Source organism: Varroa destructor, unplaced genomic scaffold, assembly GCF_002443255.2.
Source record: "Varroa destructor unplaced genomic scaffold, Vdes_3.0 BEIS01000007.1, whole genome shotgun sequence".
Taxonomy (NCBI): Eukaryota; Metazoa; Arthropoda; class Arachnida; order Mesostigmata; family Varroidae; genus Varroa; species Varroa destructor.
In genome coordinates this window covers 33,818,390-33,827,680 of record NW_019211460.1, presented here as the reverse complement: position 1 = coordinate 33,827,680, position 9,291 = coordinate 33,818,390, and positions in this window count along the sequence as shown.

Below are 9,291 nucleotides of genomic sequence, written 5' to 3'. Positions count from 1 at the left end.
GGTATTGAAAGAAGTCACGCAGACATGACGTTCGTTGTGGAACCAGTCGGATAAACACATTCATCGTGTGCGTGATAGACTCAGACGAATTGCATTTCGAGTCTTGAACAGAGCAGTGGGCGGACGCCAATGGCCGTGTTGTGTGAGCTTCGTATATGTCTGTCTGAGCATCGTCTACTTTGGTTGCAGCCTGTTAAAGGAGGGCAAGTTTGCGTTACTGCGACCTATATTACGCGAGTTGGGAACGCGGAGTGGCGGTAAACTGCAACGGAGGGCTAAAACCCAGTGCTCGAATGCGAAGTAGTCCTAAAAAGTCGTTGCAGCGGAGTTCAAAGGACATGCCTGCTGGTTGACTCACCGCATGCTTCTATTGCTCCTGTTGATGGCCCCAGCAATGGCGATCCGCTAGATGGCCTCTTCTTCTTCGTCATTTCTCGTTTATTCTATATAGGCTTGACTCGATCGTAACGCTGGGAACCAGACGACGACAGAAGGTCATAGGAGACTACCTCGCGATTCTGCCTGTTAGCCAAGAGCCTACAAACATCTTTCAACGTTTCCGCGTAGTCGTAGGAGCAGGAGGGGAAGTAGACATATGACCTACAAGACTAGGCGATAGGCAAAACCTCATTGGCCGAATTACAAGGTGGAAAAGGTAAATCAGTTAACTAAGAAGATTGGCCCTCTTTGGCAATGATCATGTTATCCGACCGACTAACTTGCAAATCTGTAATGGTTCCGTAGTGGTTGAATCGGTAAATGACGGGCTTCAGCGGGTGGTCTATAGGGTCATTGTGTAAACCGGCAGAAGGCGTATAATGTGCTTAGGCTGTACAAGACACGATGACGGCGGCACGCGATCAAGTACACGTAATTGATAAAAAGCTAGCTGGAATAATACGAATGATAAATACACAGGTTGTGTACACAGTTTGGTTTTAATTAATGATAAAAATTGCTGACAAGTGACACCCAATTGATATCAAGCTTATCTAAATGATTCCTTTAACACAAGCAATAATTACTAAGCAATTTATTCGTGGATAATTAATAACAAAACATACATGTTTTACTATAATGTGTTTCTACTGTATACGGTTTTCGCACACGGGGCCGCTGACACTTTTAGGAACGCATAAGAAAAAGGTATTTCATTTGGGTCAAATCATTAGGTTCAATTTAAAGTTACTCAGAGTTCACTCTATGAGCTACAGTGGGTATAGGAGTGCACAAAAAAAAAATACATATCTGTTCTGTCCTGTTTGCCGTTCTGATTTATTATTTCATGAAAGTCTTTCCAATGAAATTTGATTAGATCTGGGTACAACAATCGATTTGCAGAAGATGAACCTCCTAAAATCTACAGATGTGGCTTAAACAGTTTCGTAGAGGAAAGATGAATCAGTCTCTGCTTCTGGGTAATATGGTTTGGAAATGGGACTACTTTTAGATCTATCCCGAAAACAAAACATGTTCTTGAGGAATTTAACCCGCCCGAAAAAGTACATCAGATGAGAGCCCAAGTAAAACAAATCGGATGTGTCGTATTCATAAATTTCAGTTTTATGGGAACACTCTGAACTTTTTCGCTTAGGCTTTCTCCTGATACATTTAGTCTAGTATGGATAACTTCTGGTAATCTCTCTCGAACCAGTGGTTCTCCTTCAGCTAGTGCTAGTCCTTCCTATTAGCACGCTTTTCCCTACAGAGCCGGTCAACGTCTAATATCCATTCCAACCAATTTAGTTTCAATCCCATTTGCGGCCCATATCAATGAGATCCCTTTGAAGAGTAGACTCTGTCGAGATCCCCCTCTGCGGTCGCACATCGGGACGATGCGGGCTCATCACCAGTCGAAACCGCGGCTAGGGGAGGGAGAAGAAGGACGGGCGATCGTTATAGAGAGAGATATGTTGTAGTCTAAAAGCTTCCTCGAAATCTTTGCTGGCTGTGATCTTCTTTCAATGTGCTGCTGCTGCTAGCCAATCGGGCAAACTTACCCCCTGGGGCGAAAGAATACACCCCACAATCCGTACCGTTTCCCCCCTATCAGAGTTCTTATACTAGTTCGGCAAGCTCCCGTTATTCTCCTTCCTGTGTCGCAGAGTACTCGAAAAAAATTCGGCCCCGGCCCAAGTCGTGCTTTACTCAGGTATTATAAGGGAGAATATTATGAGGGAGAGAATACCACACCTCCCCCTTGTTGGATGTGCACTCACAGCCTGTAGTAGTGGTGGTCGTAATGGTAGGAGTAGTCGACGTCGCAGTTCACAAATGAGCATAACTCGTTTCTTTTCGTTAGAGTTGAACCGGCCGAGAAGGATCGTTGCCGGCCCCTTCTATCTCCCCTTCTAGAGAAGGACCTACATACATGACGGACACGCATACGGGTGCGGGGTCGCAGGACGGGGAGAGAAAAACTGGTTTTGTGGGAGTTGGTTCACTAAGCATCGGAGACCTCCATCCCCCAACAAGCACCGCTCCACTTTCGGGTGTTAGTAGGCGATCGGTCAGACGAGCCTCTGCCCGCGAGAACTACCGTAAGCTGATTCAACTGCAATGTCTGCGGCGAGGCACCGTCCCTCAGGGTGCCCTCGAACCAAAAAGAAAAAGGCCACATGAGCTAACGTGCCTATTCGCACTGTTAGCTCCCATCAAATAAATAGAACGTCAATAGGATGAAGAATTTCTTTATTCTTCAGACTATTCACATCAGTACGGTGCGAAGGGCCCTGGTAAAAGATGGAATAACTGCCCTTCAGGAAAAAGCACGAACGCTTCTTGGAAGCAGTGATCTCCTTATTCCGAGAACTATGTTTCCGACTCGCGGCAGGGCATGTAAAAGGTTAGAGGACGACGAGCAGACCAGCTCCATTTAAAAAGTTATCAATTCTAACTGAAGGTAACGTTATACAATAGACTGGATTAGGATAGTTTAAATTTGAGTTGTACATATATTCCCTTCAGTTTATCGAATGATCTCCACTCCTTCAGTATGTGCTATGCTGATGTCAACTCAAGATGACTCACAAGGTAGAAGCGGCTTTTATAGAAAAAAGTGTATTTTGATAACCTCTATTGCGCCGCCGCAAAGGCTTTCTGTGTCCTTCGCGTGGTAAAAAGAATAATATCATAAGTATAGTTGAAACGGAGAAACTTTGAACGTTTCAAATACACTGTTTCGTTTGCAGACATATTTCCCATTTTCTGTTTACAGACGTAGGACAGGGCCGTCAAAGGCTTTGCGATATCACCTACCTATTAGATACTGAATGCAGCTGCTGTCGGCAACGGCAAAGTTAAATTTACTACCTGTTTCATGGCTTTAATCTCTTAGATCGTGTCGCCCATTATTATATTGTAAATAAAACTCTAGCACAACAATTGATGTTAATATACCGTAGTTTTTTGATTGGTTTGATAACTTGTTCTATTAATTGTCGAACCTTTCTTAGACTGTCCACATTGTAGAACCCTGACGCGTAAACATTTATGGCTTATATAGACGGTTTTAAACCTGTTATTGTACAAGCAACTAAGTGTTTAGAACTATAAGTCTAGAGTGTTATCAAATTATAACAAGCAAACCCTTTCTATGCTCGTCCATACAAAAAGAGCCTTTTTTTTACATAGTACATATGTAAAACTGCATCCTCCTTTTAATTTAAGGATGAAGTTTCTAGACGTTTGTTATTATTAACTATCTGAATGATAAAAAGCTCATTGGCCTATTGACTATTAGAAGGGTAGCCGTTCAAGCAGCAACTGTAATAGATATGTGTATATGCTCTGAAGTGCTACATCATCTGAATAGAAGCCGGCGCCTTCAAGTAGAAGCTATCTACAGATAAGAACATAGTGAGTGTCACTTCCGTTGTTTGCGTACGTTGAATAGCCAAAGAAACCCAAAGCTGTCTACTTCGTTGCATTTCCGCTCCTTCCTTAACCATTATTATAACTACCATAGAATAGTAACAGCACATCATTTTTTGCCAACGCATATGGCCGATAACATTTTTACAAAATGCAAATTTAAGGTAAGGACTTCATATCATCATAAGGATACGTCTGGTGAGAATAATGCTATTAGGAAACGGGATCTTTATGCGACACTTTATGATAATTGCAAGCGCTGCATCATACTATCCTCCAAGTTCGTAAGTTCCGTAAATTCCTCCAAGTTCGCTCAGTATAAATAAGGGAAGCATTATAAACAAAATATTCTAGATAAACTGAACGATTCTGTCAGTGCGTGCAAGCAGCTATGTGAACGCACAGGGGCATCCAAATCTGTCGATATTATTCGACCAGCCGTTTAGAGAATGACTGGTCACTATAACAACGACAACAACAAGCAGCTCCACTTACAAGAAGACTTCAGCTTTGTCGCTCGAGATACTGAAAAGTTCCTAAACTTAGCTTTTAGGTTGCTCTGTTGGAGTGACACGACTGATCATGGGGCGGAGGGAGGAAGAAGCGAGTTAGACCGTTAGACTAATTCTTGTCAAGATCCGCCGGACCGGATGCAGCAATGGAGTACGGTAGCTCCTGGACAGCCAGCTCCTAACCATGGGTATGCATGGCTCCTCCCAGTCACTTCTGGTCAGCTGCGGGTCCTTCTGTAGCGCGTGATGATCCACGCAGACGCTCCGCGTAGTAGTGTGCGTGACGCCTTACGTCCTCATGAGTATGGAGCTGGTCGCGATTGGTGGTGCTGTCTTTAGGGGCTCGCCGAGGAACTTCGGTTATGGGGTATCGTTTCTCTCCTATTCCTGGTCCCTTTTCCTACTCTCTTTCCTCTTGCGCGCGTGCATTGCTGGACCCCCGTTAGACTTGGTCGTTCGCTAGTCGTAGGCGACTGATCTCATTTTAATATTCAAATGAATATTACCGTGCGACCACCCCCTGTCGCCCTTCAGGGTAGCTAGCGAACCGCACGCGTTCACTAGCTTGCTGACTGTTCACTTCGCCCGTCGGTCGGTCGTTCGATGCAGTGTCCGCTCGAAAACTCTCTCAGAATAGCTCGAGAACAGGCTATTGAAGCCAGGGTGGGGGCTAGCGGCCATTATGGACGTTCGGGGAACGTACGACAGCAAGGGGCCGCCACAGCGCAGCGCCAGCATTACACCGCTCCCAACACAACGTTTACGGTAGGGTCAGTTAGACTACAGCACGGCCACAGTACGCAGTAGTTCGAAGAGCACTGCCACTTTGCAGGGCTATAATGATGGCTTTCAATAAGCCCCCGGCTCAGTCAGACCCCCCCCCACCGAATAATAACAAACGCATGGGAAGTGAGTAATAAGGGTTTATAGCGGGCGGAGCATCCGACTTACGCTCTAGCCTGTTGCCAACATTAGTCTGTGTCGTTTATCTTCGCTCCTATCCGCCCTCACTTATCAGTTAGCGTTGCTTCTTCTTTCTAAACAATTCTCTTGCCAACTGCGTGCGACGCGGAAGGCGGGTCTTTAACTGCTGTTCCATATGAGCCGGAGTACAATTATGGGTTGCCTTTCACGAGATAAAAGATAATTCAGCCGACTGGTCGAAAGGATGGTCACGCTTGATTCTTTTGCCCGCCTATTTAGATGCTAAATTGTTAACTAAAATGGATTGTCCTCTTCTAATAAAGCCAAAGTTAGACGATGGTTTTCTTGCGAAATTTTCATTCACACTATTTTGATCTAAATATTTTTTTTTAGTTATTGCTCAGTTTGCGGTAATCCACGAAGTCAAGCTTTTCGCTTGTCTTCTTTAAATTCAGCTCGTGCTTTTGACTTTTGATCCATCCTATATAGTTGCCTGCTGACTTCCATTAGCTCCAAAATAAGCTATATCCATTAACACAGAAATGATGAAGACAGATGGTTTATTGTTATAATGGCAGCTAAACTATAACGAACCGTGCTACGGTAGTACAAATAACTACTTACATCCCCGAAACGTATGCAGGTCCTCGTATTCTATAATAAAAAAAAAAATATACATTCAGTTAGATCACTTAATTAATTAATTAAATCGACTAATTGATGCCTTACACTGCTAAAGCATGGTCTTTATGTGCAGTACACAGAGTTCTTTCACATCAGGTTATCCTCTAATTCGAAAGCCCCTATCCATAACACGGCCACTCAGCGACACGGACTACAGAGCTCAAATGTTTCAAACGAATTCAAGCACTGGCACAGGGCAATAGGTCTTCTCCGTGCAGGTTGCTCTTAGCCCATTTCCCAATGCGAGGAAACGATTTTGATTTTATAGTAGGTCACGACAGGTTTCTTGATATAGGAGACAGTCTTAGCGGGCGAACGCGATACGATACTGCAGGTTCGTTGACGAGCTTTACCGGTACTACATATGCACCTAGGTTCGGACGAAAGCGTATTCGACCGGTAACGACGTAACGAAGTAGAACGAGACAAAAGAAACATCAAACAGTAATATACGATCTATGATACAGTTTGAGAACAATAATAAATTATCACTAGTAAAGAACAAATATGGTAATTTTCTACATTCGTAAATGCAGATTATAGCTTGAAATTGTGCCATAATATAGACTGGCAAGAAACTTGGCATTTAGTAATACGCGTACGCTATATAATTTAGCACAGGCAAACATTCGGTTAAAAATAAGTCAAAGTTTGATTAGCAGAAATACGTCCACCTCATTTTGTTATAGGGCTCTTCGTATGAGATGGTGAACATTCGAAGAGCACTGAAGTATTTACCGACTCTGTAATAACGTCGGCACTTTTGCTCATCTAGCTACCAAGCGTCCCGAAGTAAATACGACTATCTGTAATGAATGACGTTTTCTGCTAAAGGGGTGTTATATACTAAGATTTTTAGGACGACTTATAATGACCAAAGGCTCAAGATCATCTGTTTATCGAAGTAAATACAAGCTGCTTGTCAATAAAGCGTTAGGGTTTGTGTGTCTATTGGAAACAAACATTACTTAAATAACCCTGTAATAAGCTATCACAGAAATTATACGGACGTATTTATCTAAACTATTACAGAAATCGAAACATAACGTAAGCGTAAGGCGTCACCGGCATTTTTCGACGTAAGGCGACGGCAACACACGTCCACGATTCTGACTCTGAACGAAACGTTAACAATAATAGATAAGATATTCTGCGGTTTCTATGTACAGCTTTTTGCTCACGAAGGCTTTTGCCGTAACCACCTGCAATTAAATCAAATATAATTGCTCGGTTCGGTACGAGCAGCGGGAATAGTTATGATCCGTTCTTCTTTTTACAGTTTGAGAGTTAAGAGAGAACGTTTTACTCTAACTTTGTTGTTTCCATTTAGACTCAGATGATAATTTTCTGGCTGGAATGGTAAAAATCACGGAGGGATGGAATTGCCCAGAAGAAGGCTAAAGCATAAAGGAATAATAGCAAAAACAGGCCAGTGTGACGGTGTGTTGCCTACTAACAGAAAAACAGGTTGTTTAAGACCCGTCGTTTGCTGGTTTAGCTGCTTCGAGTCAACAGTTAACACACAGACTTCTCATTACTATTTACTTTATAACAGAAATGAAACAACACCTGCCGATCGATGCACAGACATGCTATTACGTCAAATAACTTAGCGAGCTCTGTACAACTAATTTCATAGTTACTTGCGTTTTCTTACGTCATAAATTGTTCGGGTATCGATCTCTGCAGCATTCTATCACAGTGTGATTCTTCGAACGATTCTTCTATTGAAGAGCTGGCAAAATCCAACATCCATCATATGCGATTAGCGTACATCAGTGCACCGACATATTGTTATAAAAGCGTCAATCGCGTCTTGTCCGCACGCCGACTCAAAGGAGGTAATAGGCAAAAAGGTCAGCTGAAATTGTTCCTGTTCCTTTTAGGTGACAATGCCCGTCCGTCAATTCGCTGTACGTAATGATTAAAGTATCCACCGGTAGCTATAGTCGGCTGATAGATACCCAGCATCATACCAGCTAGATATCTCTGCGTGCCACGCTATTGCTACAACGCTTAAAGCTGCTCAGCGTCATGGTGACAGCGTGGCAGGTAACGACTTGTTGTCCTTCTACCGAAAAACAATCTATCATTCAAATATGTACATACGTAAATAAGCGACGTGTAATAAAGAAGAACGCGAAATAAATGAGGCATATCAGTTCCAGGTACAGCGAATATCTCGAGCCCCTTGCGTGTAGCCCCATTCGATCTAGCAGCGATTCGGTCAGCAACAATTATCTACGAAATTTCAGAACCATTGGTTGACCATGGTAAATCTAATGGGCAGTTATAGCTCATATTTACATTCCTAAATATCTACTGGGGTTCATCTAAAAATCATACCTAATAAGGTTCCGTATACCCCAAAAATTATAAAATTCAAATCCGTTTGAGACGTGAAAAGCTAGTGTTCCTCGTTTCATTAGTAATTTCTGCGCGTCATAAGAAATCATTTATAAGACGACATGTTTGCTTCTATATACCTCGATCAACAACGACACAAATACTCGAATAAATATTGTTCATATGAAATGCTAACGTGCATGAAGCGTTCCTCTGTCAGCAAAGATGTCTTCGACTTGATTATAGATAATTAAATATAATGTGTTTCATCATTAGCAACGTAATAGTTTTTTCAAATGTGCTGCTCTTTATTTTCCGCCCACCTATCTAGCCTTAAACTGAGCCTTACCCTTTCTGTTTTACTCAATAGAGAATTGTCGCTTGTGACACAAATCGATGAGAGCCGAAGTCGGCGCAGAATCCTCTCTAAGATTTAATTGTCGGCATTTCATTAAGAGAAATTACGTTTTGCGCGCGAATAGCTTCAACGTGGGCTTAAGTGAAACGGATAACCGTCCGCCGTTTGGCAAAGCAAGCGTGTTGAACTCTTGGATCAACAGCTTTTATCAGTCGTACCCTAAACGATGGCCCTACATAGTGTGTGGCGAAATAATTGTTCAGAGCTGCTACGAGAAGCATATGGATCTCTCTAACACGGCTACACGGAGATATGACATGTAAGAACATAAACACGGTCAAGGGCGGGATATGGCGGAAATAGCGGGAGAGTTGCTTGAACGCGTTGCTAACTGGAAGTCTTTCTATGCCCCCCCCCCCGATGGTGGGAAGGCTAAGTTACGGACTCAGGAACACGAGCGGCTCGTAGCGGAACGGAAATGACTACCGGACCAGGCCTAGAGGCGGGCGCATAAACACATATAAGGGGCGGTCTAGCCTCGGTTTGATTTCAAGATCGGTGTAGAGCAGACGTGAGAAAGTTGCAAGGTAAGGT